General features: G+C 41.9%; 1 long non-coding RNA gene across 5 annotated transcripts in view; it reads right to left on the bottom strand.

Annotated features, from left to right (window-relative positions):
• Positions 1 to 18,283, bottom strand: part of LOC132370397 (uncharacterized) — a 283,270-nt gene that overhangs the window by 165,171 nt on the left and 99,816 nt on the right. The window contains exon 1 of one of the 5 annotated variants that reach the window (XR_009504559.1): positions 11,747 to 11,823. The exons of the other annotated variants lie outside the window; for them this stretch is intronic. This is a non-coding gene — a long non-coding RNA (uncharacterized LOC132370397). Of the gene's footprint in view, positions 1 to 11,746; positions 11,824 to 18,283 lie in introns of those variants that run through there. 5 annotated transcript variants of the gene reach the window in all.

Genomic DNA, 18,283 nt, shown 5'->3' with positions numbered 1-18,283 from the left:
TGAGGGCTCCACCCCAAACTCTCCAGGCTCAGTCCTAACCCCAAGTCATTGCCTGAGCCATGCTTGCCCACAGAAACCCTCATGCTCATAGCCCTCTGTTAGGAAGACAATCCAAGACTGCATATCCTCTACTGTGTTGTTGAAGATCCCTGATCCACAGCTACTTGACCAGTGAAAGGAACTTGATCCAAGCGTCTTCCCAGGATCTATGAGAACAAAAATTCTATCCAAATAATGATAACGGTTATTAGCTGGACCAACCAAATTGTCTCAAAAAGTTTGAATAGGAAAACATGGGGAGAGCATGAGTCAACTGGTAGCAGAAGTAAAAACAAAAAAGACACGTAGAAATAGGTGTTGAGGTAATAGGATTATTAGTGTGCTTTGAGCAAGCAGAAATTATGAGTAAATAGAAATTATAAATTAACAGACCACACAAAACAAAGAAATACTAATGGAATTTCTGGTTGGTGTTTCTCCCTCTAAAAGATAAATAGTTCCCTTGAAAATCACCTAAAAGCAAGAAGGAGAATAAAAAACAAACCCTATCTTTGACAAAGCTAACAAAGATCTATAAACTCAGACACGACACATAACTGGGGTGTGGAAAGACAAAGAAAAAACAGCCATGGCACAGAGCTCAGGTATTGCTGGCCAAAGTCAGCTCTCCAAGGTTAAGTGCTATACCCCAGGAGCAAAAAAATAACTCTCTTTTATCAGGAATAATAAAGGCAGGTATGTGGGCTGTCAGGGGGAGCTTTCCTGAATCTATTTTGACATGAAATAGAAAGAGCAAAGGTAGGGCCAGTGACGAATCATACAGAAAAGTCATATTTGCAGGAAGCAGTCTCTCCGTGAGGTGGAATAGAGGAGAAGGTTCCATGTTATGAGCATATCTGCAGCTGTCACTGCCAGTTAGCTAGAGAGAAGTAAAGCTTAAAAGATCTTACCCTCATGTCCCTATAGGAAAGTTTCTGGTAGCCTAGTTCATGGTCATGCTCTCCCTCCTTCACTCCAGAAGCTCATGCAAACAGCTGGTCCAAGAAGTCACTTCATTCAAAGATGAATTAATAATCAAAAAGGAACTACCATGGAATCTATACAATGAAGATACTACAGTTTAGAAAGGGGAGAAAGAGAGAGGAAAAATAAATAGAAGATAAAAACCACTCACCAGGGCTTCCCTGGTGGAGCAGTGGTTGAGAATCTGCCTGCCAATGCAGGGGACACGGGTTTGAACCCTGGTCTGGGAAGATCCCATATGCCGCGGAGCAACTAGGCCCGTGAGCCACAACTACTGAGCCTGCGCATCTGGAGCTTGTGCTCCGCAACAAGAGAGGCCGCGACAGTGAGAGGCCCGCGCTCCGCAATGAAGAGTGGGCCCCGCTCGCCGCAACTAGAGAAAGCCCACGCACAGAAACGAAGACCCAACACAGCCAAAAATAAATTAAAAAAAAAAAAAAAACCCACTCACCACAAAAATATTGCCATGGAGAAAATGAACAAATACATTATCATGAATATTTTTTAAACTCAGTGAAGCAATTACTTCTATAAATCAAAGTACAAAGAAGACATACAAATATTCAGAAAAAATGTGGCAAGACACGCAAAGGATATAAGTCATGAGAGGGCAGAGCTTAGAAAATAAGTGGAAGAAAATGTAAAACCAACCACAGACACTGCAGAACCCATAAGAAGGGTATAGAGGACAGGACTGAAAAATGTGAGACAAATTGGTAGAAAGTAATCAGAGGACTTCCCTGGTGGTGCCGTGGTTAAGAATCCACCTGCCAGTGCAGGGTACATGGGTTCAACCCTGGTCCGGGAAGATCCCACATGCCATGGAGCAACTAAGTCCGTGCGCCACAACTACTGAGTCTGCACTCTAGAGCCCGCGAGCCACAACTACTGAAGCCCGCGTGCCACAACTACTGAAGCCCGTGCACCTAGAGCCCATGCTCCTCAACAAGAGAAGCCACCACAATGAGAAGCCCGCTCACCACATCAAAGAGTAGCCCCCTCTCGCTGCAACTAGAGAAAGCCTGCACACAGCAACAAAGACCCAATGCAGCCAAAAATAAATAAATAAATTAATTAATTAATTAATTTTTAAAAAAGTAATCAGAGGTTTAAAAACAAAGATGAGACAGAAAATAGCAGGTATGAAAGACAAACATACATGCAATTCATGTTTCTACAAAGAGAACAGATACTTAAAGATATGATTTATAAGAACTTTCCAAAATAAAAAAGAACAAAATTTATAGATTAAAAAGGCCTACTGTGTCCCAGGAAAATACTGGCAAAGAATGATCAAATCTGGGAAAGATTCTGGCCCTCAAAGACAAAGAATCCTTCAAAACACCCAGCCCCAAAAGTCAAGTTGCCTTGAAGAGGGAGAAGAAAAATCAGGGTAACCGCAGATATCACCACAACATTATCAATACAAAGAAATAAATAAATTAACATGCTATATCCAGGTAAACTATCAGTTAAGTATAAAGGCAACATTTAGGAACATGCAAGAACATGAGAACATCAATCTCATGAGCTTGAAGAATCTACAAGAGGATAATTTCAAGCCATTTAAAATGAGTGGAAGAACATACAGCAGAACTGGGTGACACTAAATCCATGTGCCTGAGACTATGACCAACACTAAAGCAACATGGTGATTGTGCTTACAGGAACAAATGTAAAGGTTATAAACCTTAGTAATGTAGAAATTTTATAACTAACAAAATCTGGCTCAGGGAAGGGAAGAGAAGGTAGAAAATAGTATAAGTATGCTGACAACTTTTTTGTTTATAGCTATTTGTCAAGGACATCATTTAAAGCCAATAAAGTGATGGACATACATGAATATTGAAACATATAAAAGGGAAACATTAAGAAACATAGTAATAATGCAATCAACTAAAATAAAGTGGTGGAGGGGCTTCCCCCGTGGCACAGTGGTTAAGAATCCGCCTGCCAATGCAGGGGACACGGGTTTGAGCCCTGGTCTGGGAAGATCCCACATGCCGCGTAGCAACTAAGCCCGTGCACCACAACTGCTGAGCCTGTGCTCTAGAGCCCACGAGCCACAGCTACTGAAGCCCGTGTGCCACAACTACTGAAGCCCGAGCGCCTAGAGCCCATGCTCTGCAACAAGAGAAGCCACTACAATGAGAAGCCCGTGCACCTCAACGAAGAGTAGCCCCCGCTCGCCACACTAGAGAAAGCCAGCACGCAGCAATGAAAACCCAACGCAGCCAAAAATAATAAAATAAATAAATTTTAAAAAATAATAATAATCCATTAAAAAATAATAATAATAAAAAAATAAAGTGGTGGAGTAGGGAGTTTGGATTCAGTGGAAAGGTAGCAATTTTGTCATTCTTAGAGAAAGTATCAATAGCTAACAGATATTAAGGAAAAAATATGTGTGTAAAAAGTAACTACTGGGGGGAGGATAAAAGCCTTTCAAATTTTTAGAAGAAATATACATAAAAACCAAGCAAATAAAACAGAATATGGAATAAAAGATGGAAAAAATAAATGAAGCAGCAATAAAACCAGAAAGTATAACATAAAACGTGATTTAAAAGAAAAAGAAACTAAGAACAAACATGTCTGTCATACTAATTTATGTTAATGGGATCATTTTACCTACTAAAACATTCTTACTCTCAGATGGATCACAAAATAAGGCCCAAATTTCTCATATATTTTAAAACACAATATTAAGAGAGGTTGAAAACAAAAGACTGGGCAAAGACAGAATATGCAGCACAAACAAAAAGAAAGGAAGAAGCACAACTTTAGTAGCTGATAAGATTTAAATTGGGAGCAGGGAGTAGGTTGCAGAGGAGCATTTAACTAGAAAAAAGGAAACATTATGATGACAGAGTGCACCATCCCCAGTGATGACCTAACAGTCACGAATATCTTTATGTCTTTATATCATTACATCAACGTCTTTAAATAAAACTACATGATATACAAGATGAAATAGAAACATCGTAGTAGAGACTATAGTTGACACCCAGCTCATGACAGAAGAACTAAACAAAAAAATAATTAAGGATATAAAGGAGAAAACAATCAAATTAATGAAGCTATTCTAGCTCATACCCTGAAATAATACTTTAATACCCTGAAATCAGAAAATTTTAAAACCTGAAAATTTTATGTTACAAAGACCACCTCAATTTACTCCTCCCCAAAAAAGAAACCATACAAACAATGTTCCGGATGTATAATGTAATAAAATTAGAATTTTGAAATAAAATCCTTATCACTCAGAAATTTTCATTCTTTCTCTCAAACAGCACTTTTGGGACAAAGAGGAAATCAAAACTGAAACTGGAAATTACCTGTAAATAATCCTAATGAAAATATTATATGTCAAAACCTGTGCTAAAGAGTGTTCATAGTTAAAAATAAAAATTGAACAAGCATCCAACTAAGGAAGTTAGAAAAAAGATAACAAATTCAAGTTAAGGAAAGCAGAAAGAAGACAGTAGTTATAGGAAAGCAGACTACAATGAATTAAATTAAAGAACTGGAGAATTAATATATATTATATCCAGGAACTGATTCTATTTGTAAAAAAAATAAATAAAAAGCCAATAAAAGAGATAAACCATTAGCTAACATTATCAAGCCAAAGGGAGAAAACTGAAATATCCAAAATAAATAATTTCAATGGGAAAAAAACATAGAAACTGATAAAATTTAAAACATAATATGACACTATTTTGCTCTTTGTTATGCAAAATAATTTGAGAACATGAATGAAAGGATAAATTTACAGGAAAATATAAATTGCCAAAACTAACCATAGTAAAATTAGACAATCTAATGGATCAATTGCCATAGGAAGCTAAAGACTAAAGTTAAACTAAAGTCAAAAGAGCACCAAGCCCAGGTAGTGTCACAGAAGAATTTTAACAAATCTTTAAGAAACGGGTAATTCTGATGCTTTATAAACTCCTTTGGAGTATACAAAAAGAAGAAAACTTACAATTATTCTTTATGTTGCCAAAACTTGGCCTCTGTTCACCAGTACCAAATAGAAATGTGGAGACAGGGACTTCCCTGATGGTGCAGTGGTTAAGAATCTGCCTGCCAATGCAGGGGACACGGGTTTGAGCCCTGGTCCGGGAAGATCCCACATGCCGCGGAGCAACTAAGACCGTGCGCCACAACTACTGAGCCTGCGCTCTAGAGCCCGAGAGCCACAACTACTGAGTCCATGCACCATAACTACTGAAGTCCGTGCGCCTAGAACCCATGCACCGCAACGAAGAGTAGCCCCCCGGCGCGCAGCAAAGAAGACCCAAGGCAGCCAAAAATAAAAATTAATTAATTAAAAAAAAAAACTGTGTTCTTTAAAAAAAAGAAATGCAGAGACAGAGTCTTGGGTAAAGTAGAAAAGAGTAGCTTTTACTGCTTTGCCAGGCAAAGGAGGCCACGGGGGCTAGGGCCCTCAAGACTGTGTGACCCACCGTGGAGGGGGCAGTGAGGAGTCTTATAGTGTTTAAGGAGCAGTGCGTGATCAGCTGGTGGACATTCTTCTGACTGGTTGGTGGTGAGGTAAGTGGGAGTCAGCATCATCAACCTTCTGGTTCCAACCTATCTGGGGTCTACGTGCTTGTGGGCAGCATACAGTTAACTTCTTCTACCTGGTGGGGTTCAGTATCTGCAAAACAGCTCAAGGGACATGGCTCAGAATATTATCTATAGTCCTTGAGGAAGAACTAAAGGTCCTTGACTTTGTTTAATGGCTAAAGTATTATTCCTTTGTCTTGCTTGACTGTTTTCCTTTCTTTCTACATTTTTTTACTTCTCTGATTAAATTTATTCTTTGACTAAAGTTTTTTTTTTACAGACAGAAGGCAGACAGAGGACATAGTGGGGGTCTATTCTGGGAAGGCCCCATAGGGTCCTGCTTGGTTACATTTATAAAAGTAGTATAACAGCAAAATCAAAACCTGACAAAGAGCACATAAAGAAACTATTGCCCACATAACTTGTGAATATCACAATAAAAGCTATATTAGAAAACAGAAGTCAGCAGCACATTAAAAAAATAATAAAGTAGAGTTTACTCCAGGAATTCAAAAATGACTGATTATCAAAAAATCATTTTGTAATTCAGTATATTAATAGATCAAAAGAAAAAAAAATCTCATAGATCATTCTCATAGAAGCTGAAAAGACATTTGAGAAGCTCGTACCCATGCTTGATTTTTGTAAACTGTCTTATAAAATAACAATGGATGGATACTTCCTTAATATGATAAAAGATATGCTTGGGCAATAACCACAAAAATGTTTAGTGTGGAAACACTGCAAGCATTCTCATAAAGGTCAAGAACAAGACAAAGACATACAACATTGCTACCACTACTTTACAGTGTTCCAGTGGTGTAAGAATTAGAAAGGAGAAGGTAAAATTAGCATCATTTTCAGTTGATGTGATTATTTGATTATTTGGAAAATTCAAAATAATCGACTAAAAATGTTACAAACAATAAGAAAGTTGATTAAGTTGGCTGGTTATAAAATTAACATACCAAAATATATGTACAAACAACAGAGAAGAGATAATGGAAGAAAAATCCATTCATAATAGCAATGGAAGACGATCAGATACAGAGAATTAAACCAAGGAATGCAGACAATCTAGGAGGAAAAAACCCTGAAAACAGTATGAAGCACCAGTAGAAGACTGGTATATGAAGATCAGTGTCAAAAAATATGAAAACTCCCCTTATGTTAATGTATAGATTCAATATAATGTTGCCCCCAAATACCAACAGAGTTGGAATTTGCTTTTTAAATTTTGTTTGTTTGTTTATGTTTGCTTGGGTGTTTGAAGGGGGAGGACTTAAAAGAGGATTCTGAAATAAATAATAACCTCTAGAATTAAATAAGCAAGAACTACTAGAAAACGTGTTTTTTGAAGAAGAGTAATGAGTGGTAGAAGCAGGACCAGCCTTACCAGATATTAAAACACATTGTGAAATGACAAAGCTGTAATAGTTAAAACACCATAGGACATGGTGTGAACAGATGGACAAATCAATGGAACCGAAGAGACCCAAAGACACCCTTTCAAAGGGTAGAGGATAGAATTTTAAAATAAATGTCATTTAGGCAACTGGGCAGCCATTTGAGAAAGAAAAAAAGTAAAATTGGATCACTGGATCCCCATCTCACACCTCACACCAAAAGCAACTCAAGAATAATCAAATATTTACACTTTTACAAAATAAAACTATAACGTTCTAGAAAAAGTGGGAGAATTTTACAAATACAATTTGAAGTAGGATAGACCTTTCTAAATAAGACCCAAAACTTTCAAAAAGTTGACTAATTTGACCACATAAAAATCAAATTTACCTAGTTTGAGGCTGGTGGGGTGGGAAACATTATAAACGAAGCCAAACAACAAATGACAAACTGGAAAAAACAATTTTTAAACCATATCACAAGCAGTTAATTTTCTGGAAGGAGAGAGAACATCTATAAATCAATGAGAAATTGGGCAAAGGAGATGCTTCTCAAACACAGAAGAGACAGTGGCCCTCACCTGTAATAAGAGAAATGTTAACATTATGACACCATTTTTCACCTAACAGCTGATCAAAGACCAAAAGGTTCTAAATCCCTGTGTAGGAAAAAGTGTAGGGACACAGTTTTGTTTCTCTGTTTGTTTGTTTTGCTGGTAGAGGAATAATTCGATATCACCTCTATGGGGTTGTTACTTACTAGCTGGATGTTTGACCCTGGGCTAGTGTCTTACTCTGAGTCTCAGTAGCACACTCTCTTAGAATCATTTTCAGAATTAAAATGACCTGTACACGTAAACAATCCCAGTGCTCAGAGCAGCAATACTGCTCTCCTCACAGCTTTGTCAAGTACCACCTCTGCCCTTGTTGACTCCAAGAGAATGTTCGGTCCACAGCCAAGGCTGTTCAGAGCCTCCGTTCTCTGGGGAAGGGACTGTCCTCCTCCTAGAGCTGGAGGAGGGAACTGGTGTATCTTGGATGTCCAACCATGCCTGAAGAGGAGCAGAGGCCCAGCCCTCACAGGGGAGCCCAGGATTTGCCTCCTGAGTAATCGTCAGCCCAGTCTGGCAGCCATAAGCAATGGGCAGGCACACAAAACCAGGTGTGGTGCAGCCTTTGGACTGTACTTTGAGGTTGCTGATGTCTTCTCACTAGCCCAGATCCCCAACGGCTTGGCTCCAGTCCCACCCCCATCCCCATGAACCAGGGGCTGACTGAACCCTCTGGCCTCATCCCAGCCAGGAGAATGCATTGAAGCTCTGTTGGATGCCATGGCAACCACCTGCTGGAGGCCAGCCTCCCCATGCACCTCCTGACCAACCCCAGCACACACTCGGTTCTCGTTAGGGGGTAGGTGAGCTGGTATGTACTTGATTTTAAGAGCCTGCTGGGTCCAGAACGTGGCTACTTCAGACAAAGGAGGTCTGGATCTGGATCCAGCCATGGCTGGAACTCACTGCATCTCTATGAGCAGGTTGCCTCCCCTCCCTGAGCCCATAAAATGAAGGAGTAGGACTAATAACCTCTGTGGCACCTTCCAGCTATGACATTCTGGGGCTCTAGGATTCCCCCCAAGAGCCAGCCCTGGAGACCAGCAAGGCTGCTCTTTCTGGTAAGTTCCCCAGGGAAAGAAAAGGGAAGGGGGCCTTATAAACTAACCCTGCAGGCCTGGATAGTGGGATGGACCCCTTCCTCTGCAAGAATCTCCATCTGGAAGAAGAACTTCCTCCATTCTCGACAGGGTAGTCCATGGAAATTTTGGCTGAGGCACCATGACACAATAAATGCCAACATACCAGTAGAAATGGCAGAGTAGATGTTCAAAAACCAGTTAGAAGCCTCTTCAGTCCACAAAGAGGATGCAAACGGTGTAGCACATGGGCCTGGGGGGATGAGTTTGAGAAGCAGTTTTCTCGGGAAGAATTGCTATAAGTGTTCGCCCCCCTTACCCAGGCAGGAGCAGTGGAAAGAGGGACCCAACCAGAGGGACTTGCAAAGGAGCTTGATAAGGGTGCCCTGTGGCTTGAGGGGCCCAGGGGACTGGTGTTTAGCTCCTGCCAGGATATTAAGGAGCAAGAGAGCCAGGCCCATGAGTTGCTTTGATGGCAGAGGAGGTCTGCTTCTGGGGTGGGAAGGCCTGCGCCCCTAGGATCTGTCAGAAACAAACGGTGCTTCTGCATTTCCCTGGACCAGAAGTGGCTCCCGTGAGAGCTATTCTGGAGCCATTTTGTGTCCTACACAAGGGGCACCTGGGAGGGCAACAGAACTCCAATATCGAGTAGACACCCCCTAGATTAAAAACGGGGAGCTCTAGCGAGGGGATGAAAGCTGGAGGATGGCCCGTGTAAGGGCACTGCAGTCAGAGAGGAGCCTCTGAGGAATCCACAAGAGAATGAGTCTGCTTCAAACATCTGTTCGGCCCAGAGAGCACAGGGCCATTGTGCCAGTTAGGTTTCCTCAGGAAAGTGGAGCTGCTCTGAGTAAGACGAAAAAGGGACTTATTATAGGGATTAGACTCCACACAATTGTGTTAGCTGGTGAAGGGGTCTGCTATCTGATGTTGAGCCTGAGGTCACTATAGGTCATGAAGCAAGGGAGGGCAAGGGCAGACCTGTCTCTCTGCGCCTCCAACCTTGACCAGCTGCAGGAGGAGCTGGAGCCTCCGGTCACACAGCCACACGCACGCCTGGCCCAGGACTCAGAGAAGCTGAGCGGGAGACGCCGGGGGAGCTGCAACCTGACCCTAATGTGGCCACCAGTAGATCACTGACAATACGTGGGAGCTATGTGGCACCTGCGTCCCTGCACCAGCCTTCCCAGCACAACGGCTGCTGCTTTCCTTTTGTCTTCCAAATCTTGCCCAAATTTCTCTTGTGGTCAAGCCTAATCCAGAACCACTCAGGGAAGGAAATTCTGGGAAACTGAATTCTAGCTGAGCTACATTGATGTAGTACAAAATCACCGCAGCCACCTTCTGACAGCATCATTCAGGTAAGCTCTTCTCCCGTCCTCAGCCTCCCTCCCTGCACTCCAGCAGCTCAGGGCTCAGCAGCCGGCAGTGGGGACCAAACTGGAAAAGGAAAGGAGGCTGACCCATCTTTTGCTCCAGGGCAGGTGGCAGGACCCACCTCCCTCAGTAAGCAAATAGAAATCAGTTGTTAGTCATCGAATCAATCCACACCATAAAGCATCTGGCAATTAACCTACCTAAAAATTCAAAGTACTTTTACAAAGAAAAATTATAGGGACTTCCCTGGTGGTCCAGCGGTTAAGACTCCACGCTCCCAATGCAGGGGGCCTGGGTTCAATCCCTGGTCAGGGAACTAGATCCCACATGCCGTAACTAAAGATTCCTCATGCTGCAACTAAGACCTGACGCAACCAAATAAATAAATAAATATTTAAAAAAAAAAAGAACAAAGGAAAATTATAAATGAATAGGGGTAAAACAGAAGACCTAAATCAATGGAGAAAAATTTCCCCAAATCAATCTATAAACTCAATACAATCTTAAATAAAATTCCAGCAGGATTGTTAAACATTCGTTTTTAGATTATTATGAATGAAGCTCAGTATCTTTTCTGTATATTTAGTTATTTCGTTATTTTTCTTCCTCCTTAGGGAACTGCCTAATTCTATGATTGCCTTCTTTCTGAAGGTTGCCTCCCAGAAGTGACGTGTCACTTAGGTTCACATTTCATTGTCCGAATGTAGTCATATAGGCACATTGAACTCCAGGTGGACAGGGAAACACAATTCTACCATTTTCTTGAAAGAGAAGAGAACTTCACTATTTGTGAACAGTCCTAATGACTACAATAATCATTTTTAAAAAAGAAAACTGTAGCACTGGCACAGAAACTAACATACCAATGAAACAGAAGAGAGAACCCAGAAATATACATATACATATACATATATATGTGTTATATGTGAATTAGACTGGGCATATGATATGGTGAAATCATAAAGCACTGGGGACAAAGGTGGTTTGCTTAGTGAGTAGTGCTGGGAAAGTTGGCTTACCATATAAATGACAATGAAAACCCCAAGGTTACTGGGGTTTCTTGACTTGATGAACACTTTATTAAAGTTCCAAATTTTTATCAGATGATATCATTTATAGGTGGAATCCTTAAAAATGATACAAATGAACTTATTTAAAAAACAGAAACAGACTCATAGACATAGAAAACAAACTTATGGTTACCAAAGGAAAGGGTGGGGAAGGGATAAATTAGGAGTTTGGGATTAACAGATACACACTACTATATACAAAATATACTACTACTGTATAGCACAGGGAACTATATTCAATATCTTGTAATAACTTATAAAGGAAGAGAATCTGAAAAAGAATATATACATTATGTATATATATTAAAAAATATATATGTACATATATAACTGAATCACTTTGCTGTACACCTGAAACATTGTAAATCAACTATACTTCAATTAAAAATTTTTTTCAAAAAACAGTTACAGGGACTTCCCTGGTGGCGCAGTGGTTAAGAATCCGCCTGCCAACGCAGGAGACAAGGGTTCGATCCCTGTTCCGGGAAGATCCCACATGCCGCAAAGCAACCAAGCCCGTGCGCCACAACTACTGAGCCTGCGCTCTAGAGCCCGTGAGTCACAACTACTGAGCCTACGTGCCACAACAACTGAAGCTCACATACCTAGAGCCCGTGCTCCACAACAAAAGAAGTCACCGCAATGAGAGAAGCTCGCGCACCACAACGAAGAGTAGCCCCTGCTCGCCGCAACTACAGAAAGCCAGCACGCAGCAACGGAGACCCAACGCAGCCAAAAAAAAAAAAGAAAGAAAGTTACAAATTTTTTCCTGTCATGTTTATAAGAAATGTCTCTAAATTTGTTGATTGACCTTAAATTCTGCTTATAGTGTCTGGGTATTTAGGAGTTTTATGCTTTTATGTACTAGAGTTAAGTCTGTCAGTTTGTGTGTGTATGACTTCTTCCATTAGTTTTAAGGTTAGAAACAGAAATCAGATATTTATTCTATTTTTCTATGATTTAATTTTTACAGTTAACTTCTTTTTTATTGAGGTATAATTGACATGTAACATTACATTAGTTTCAGGTGTACAACATAATGATTCGATATTTGTATATATTGCTAAATGGTCACCACAAGTTTAGTTAACATCCATCACCATACATAGTTATACAATTTTTTTCTTTTTTTTAACATCTTTATTGGAGTATAATTGCCTTACAGTGGTGTGTTAGTTTCTGCTGTATAACAAAGTGAGCCATACATATACATATATCCCCATATCCCCTCCCTCTTGCATCTCCCTCCCACCCTCCCTATCCCACCCCTCTAGGTGGACACAAAGCACCGATCTGATCTCCCTGTCCTATGCGGCTGCTTCCCACTAGCTATCTATTTTACATTTGGTAGTGTATATATGTCCATGCCACTCTCTCACTTTATCCCAGCTTACCCTTCCCCCTCCCCATGTCCTCAAGTCCATTCTCTATGTTTGCGTCTTTACTCCTGTCCTGTCCCTAGGTTCTTCAGAACCAGTTGTTTTTTTTCTGTTTTTTGGGGTTTTTTTAGATTCCATATATATGTGTTAGCATACGGTATTTGTTTTTCTCTTTCTGCCTTACTTCACTCTGTATGACAGTCTCTAGGTCCATCCACCTCACTACAGATAACTCAATTTTGTTTCTTTTTATGGCTGAGTAATATTCCATTGTATATATGTGCCACATCTTCTTTATCCATTCATCTGTCAATGGACACTTGGGTTGCTTCCATGTCCTGGCTATTGTAAATAGAGCTGCAATGAACATTGTGGTACATGACTCTTTTTGAATTATGGTTTTCTCAGGGTATATACCCTGTAGTGGGATTGCTGGGTCATATGGTAGTTCTATTTTTAGTTTTTTAAGGAACCTCCATATTGTTCTCCATAGTGGCTGTGCCAATTTACATTCCCACCAACACTGCAAGAGGGTTCCCTTATACAATTTTTTTCTTGTTATGAGAACTTTTAAGATCTACTCTCAGCAAATTTCAAATACGCAATACAGGATTATGAACTATAGTCACCATGCTGTAATTCCGTCCCCAGGACATATTTATTTTATAACTGGAAGTTCGTACCTTTTGACCCTCTTTGCTCATTTTGCTCCCCCTACAGTTAACTTCTGTAGTTAACTTCTTAATCCATATGAAATTTATTCTTCTTTTATAATATATGTATCTGAATGTATGTCTGTATACATTCAGACATATATTTAGATGTATGTCTCTTCCCACCTCCAACAGCTATCTAATTTTTCCCAGCATCTTTTATTTGTAACAAAGTGGATCACTTTGTATTAGCTTAACAGCTGGCATCAGAATTCCTCTTAGGGAAAAACTGTCACTGTTTAGAAGATTCTCTTGATAAACGTGGAATAAAAGGTGAACCCCCCGAAGGCCCAAGTGACAGTGGCACCAAAATTTTAGATAAAGCCATTCTGAATGAGATTTAAAAGGAATGTAGTTATTCACATAAAAGAGAGGGCGAGAGAGAATGAAAAAAAGAAGGGAAGATGGTGACAAAATGAGCCAGAAAGATGACAAGAGGTTGGAATGAGTCAAGGTCAGTGGAGTATGTTGGAGATGGGGTACAAATACTTGTGCTTCAGAAGATGATGCTTGTTGTGAAAACTAAATCTCTTTGCATTTCAGCAGCATAAACCCCTCCCTCTTTTGTCATACTCTTGCTCAAAACTTCTTGTATTGGTGAATTTTTTCCAGCTGGAATTTCTTAGAAGATTGACAAACAAATTATAAAATGGAAGAACCAAAAGCCACAGAGAACTAAGTAAAATTTAAAAGAAGAACAGAAAGGAGGGACATGTTCTACCAGCTTTTGGAAACGGTACAGCCGTGGTCATTGTTTTTGTCAGGACAGGCTATATTTTGCTGCAGAAACAAAAACCTCCAAGTGCCATCATGTTGCATGTCCATCGAGGGTTGCCTGGAAGATCCAAGCTGACAGCACCTACCTGGCTGGAACATTGCAGTTTGTCATAGTAGGGGGAAGGGAACATGATGACTTACACACTGGCTCTGAAAGCTGCCTCACAAAAGTGACACATGTCACGCTCACATTTCATTGTCCAAATCTAGTCATACAGCCACATCAAACTCCAGGTGGACAAGGAAATGCAATCCTACCACTTTCCTGAAAGAGAAGAGAACTTCACTATTTGTGAACAGTCCTAATGACTACAGTAATCATTTTTTAAAAAGAAAACTGTAGCACTGGCACAGGAACTAACATACCAATGAAACAGAAGAGAGAACTCAGGGAAAAAAAGAAAAAAATATATATATATATGTTATGTGTTTCTGTGTGTATTAGAATGGGCATATGATATGGTGAAATCACAAACCACTGGGGAGAAAGATGGTTTGCTTAGTGGGTAGTGCTGGGAAGATGGGTTTACCATTTAAATGAAAAACAACTTTAAATCTCTCCTTCTACTATACAAAAACTTGCATTCCAGAGGATTAGGACCCTAAATGTGATCTGTAAAACTACAAAATTAATGGAGAAAATATAAAAAGAGTATCTTTGTGACCTTGGTGTGGGAAGATTTCTTTAATAAGACCCCAAAAGACTCAAACCATAAGGCAACAGAGAAATGATGCATTTGACTAGAATAAAATTAAAACTGTCTGTTCACTGACAGAACAGAAAGACAAGTTAACAGTGAGATGACCAGCCAGGAGACAATATTGCAACAACTAAAATAGAGAATATGTGTATATCTAGTATATATCTTATATAGTTGAATTCCTTCAAATCATCAAGGAAAAAAGCAGAAACAACTGAAAAAGGGCAAAAAAAGATGACTAGGCAATTCACATAAGGTGAAATCTGCAAAGTCCTTCCCTATAACAGGTACATGAAGAGATGTACATCTGCACAGTAATCAGAGAAATGCAAAAACCAGTGAAGTCCCCTGTAAACCCGTCAGCCTGGCAACAATTAGAAAGCCAGATAACACCAAGTGTCGGAAAAGATGTGGGGAAACAGGAGCCCACAGGCACTGCTGGTGGGAGAGTGCGGTGATGGAGCTGATCTCGGGAGTCATCTGGCAGTTCTAAGTGAAACTGAACATGGCCAGCAAGCTCTCCCCTGGGTAGGTACCGAGACACCCGTAAGAGGACATGCTTGAAATCGTTCATCACAGCAAGGAACTGAGGCCGCCTGGGTGTCCATCACTAGGGAATCAAAAACAACATTTATTGGGTGCAATAGTGTGAACAACTATGCACCATTCAGAAGTAGCGAAACAGATGTATGTACGGCAGCATGAACTAATACGAAAAACAGAGGAAAACGAAACAGACCAAAATGTATATGTGTGTGTGTGTGTGTTGAGATCTGTATACACGTGTGTGTATACACATATATATGTATATATGTATATGTATATATGATATCTATTGGAGATACGGAGGTAAAGATGGGGTGAGATGGAAAGAAATTATGAAACAAAACAAAATAGGGGCCTTCCACAGATGAATGATGACAATTACCTCATACTGCATGGTATGATTAACTCAATTCCATGCATCTGCCACCTGATAAATATCAACAGAAGGAAAAAGAAACCAACCACTCGGAATCACTGGGCTCCCCGAGAGTGGCACTTCCACTACTGTCCCATTGGTTACAACAGCTTCTCACACCTTAACCTGCAGGCTCCTGGGTTTGGCCCCCAGAGACTGGGATTCAGTAGGTCTGATGTGGTGTTACCAAACCAGGTTCGTTTGCCTGAGGTGCAGCAAGCCAGATGCTGCAAACCCAGAGGTTGGCAGCAGAGAAAGGTTTATTCACAAGGCAGCCAGGTGAGGAGACGGGAGAACGAAGCTCAGATCTGCTTCCCCAAAGGCGAGGGGCTTGAGATATTTATGGGACAAAGAAGCAGGGTGGTCTTAGGTGTGAGAAGGGGGATTGGGGGTGGGGGGAAGGTGAGGTAATCGGGGTTCTGCACAGGTGTATGAGTTACATGCTCCTTCATGGGGTGCATGTTCAAAAATGGAGGCACTTATACCTGCGGATGGAATTTTCAGCCCTCTGATGTCAAAAGGTCATTCATCAAACACCTGCGCAGGCCCAGTTTTAGGGGTGGTGGTCCCAACACTGGCTTGAGTTGGACAGAAGCCGACTCCAAGTTCTTGGAAAACAACTTAAGCCCCCCAGTTACTATAGTGACCAATAACATCAGAGGCGTTATCTATATGGGTGGTCAAGGAGTCAAAAAATAACCAAGATGAGCCTGGGCAGTGAAGGCAGTTTACAAGTGGAGGGGGTTTTAACAATCTGTTCCCTTACCTGCTGTTCTGTAGGACAAGCTCAAGAATTTCTGTTTGTCCCCAGTTTCTGTTAACCCTATGGGGCATGGTTTCAGGATGGGTTTTTTAACCCCATGGGGCACGGTTTCAGTGGGGCCTGAGAATTTGCGTTCCTCGCCAGGTGGTACTGATACTGCTAAGGAACAACCTTGAACAGCAAGTCAAGATAACCATAGGCCTCTGCAGCATCTGCACTTCTCTCCAGCTCCTTCCACTCACCCAGGTGGCTTCCCTACTAGATTCTAAACTCCACAAGGGCAGGGGCATGCCTCCCTGTGCCTCCTTCCCCCAACTTCCCAATGCCAGGCACATGGCAGACACTCAATAAATGTTTGATGGTGCCAGGCTGGACATTTAAAGTTTTTGAGCAAGAAAGTGACTGATGAGAACTAGGGAGTCAGAATAGGAATCTCACCAGCAACCGGGGAAGAGTGGCTCAGAGTGGGAGTAAATTAAGTTTAAGGGGAGGAGGGTCTAGACTAGGGAGGCTGGAATGGAAAGGAAGGCTGCCATCTGCCTGCATATCCTCAACAGCCTACTCATCTGAGTTACTCTCGTCTCTCCCTCTCCCTCTGCCACCCTCACCTCCTTCTCCAGCTAAATTCAGAAAGAGCACAGGTGGGGCGAGATCACCTACCATCCCATGTACTAATCCGAAATCGCTGGGAGACGGGCATCTGGAATTCAGACTCCTTCCTACAAGTCCAGAGTGGATTAACCACGTAGGGATGAACAGCAAGCTGGCTGGATGTAAGGCCACGTGCTACCTCACATCCATAGGGTCAGGGCAGGACCATATCTGGGGATGCAGGAGCATCAGGTTACATTTGTCTCAGTGGCTCTTTCTGCCCCCGCATCGCTTTTCCCCTTCTTTCGGTGCCCTGCCCTTGGTGCTGCTGCCTGGAGAAGAGCATTGAAGCGGGGCCTGCTCTAGGGCCAAGTCACCACGCCTACTCTGCTCTCCGTCCCCATACCTGTGGCATGAAACATGAAACCCCCTAAGACACATCTAAATGCTGTGATTTATTCTGTTCCCCTTCTCTGGTGTTTTTCCCTTTAAGGGGACGCCAGCAAATAAGTTATTCCAATGGTGCAGCAGTACATGTGGAGGGAAGAGACTAAGGACCACAGTCTTCCCTACCTGACTTGGTCATCGGGCCTTGGGAGGCCAATCTACCCAATTCAGTGTGACCCTCTCCCACCTGCATGAATCACTGCGGGCTGGACACAGAGGAGATGCCACATCTAGCCTCTGCTCAAATTTTCCAGTTGTCATCCAGGATTCGGGCGATGGGAACCCTTATTATGCCTGAGGCCCTGGGGAAGGAGTGCCCGGACCTGGTGTGGCAGTGGGTCTGTCGTCCATCAGCCAGTCCATCCCTGGGGCTGCAGGCTCCCACAGCCCCCAGACTGAGAGATGGCTGAGCACCCCACTCTGGGGAGCCCCATTCCCAACCCCAGGCTGACCTCTCCTGGCCAGACCCCGCAAAGCAATTTGAAAGAGAGGGTGAGGAGTCATCGTGGGCTCATTGTTTTCTCACCGCCTACCCGCCAAAGAGAGGGGAGAAAGGGGACAAAGAGGAAAGCAAAAGGAATACGTTGACCCTCCCACCCTCCAGCCTCCTGCTTCTCCCCCCAGACTCCAGCTGTCGGCCTAAAATCACAAAGCCATTTCTCTCAAAACCCAGAGGGAAAAAAAAAAAGAGAGGAAAGCAAAGGAAAGGGAAGAGGCAGCAGCGAATTTCAGAAGGAGGGCTAATTTGTGCAGCGCCGGACAGCTTCATTTGCATAATGAAGTGTGCAGAGGATGTTTGGCTCATGTATT

This window comes from Balaenoptera ricei, chromosome 8 (genome assembly GCF_028023285.1).
Source record: "Balaenoptera ricei isolate mBalRic1 chromosome 8, mBalRic1.hap2, whole genome shotgun sequence".
Taxonomy (NCBI): Eukaryota; Metazoa; Chordata; class Mammalia; order Artiodactyla; family Balaenopteridae; genus Balaenoptera; species Balaenoptera ricei.
This window is presented reverse-complemented; position numbering and strand designations above follow the sequence as displayed.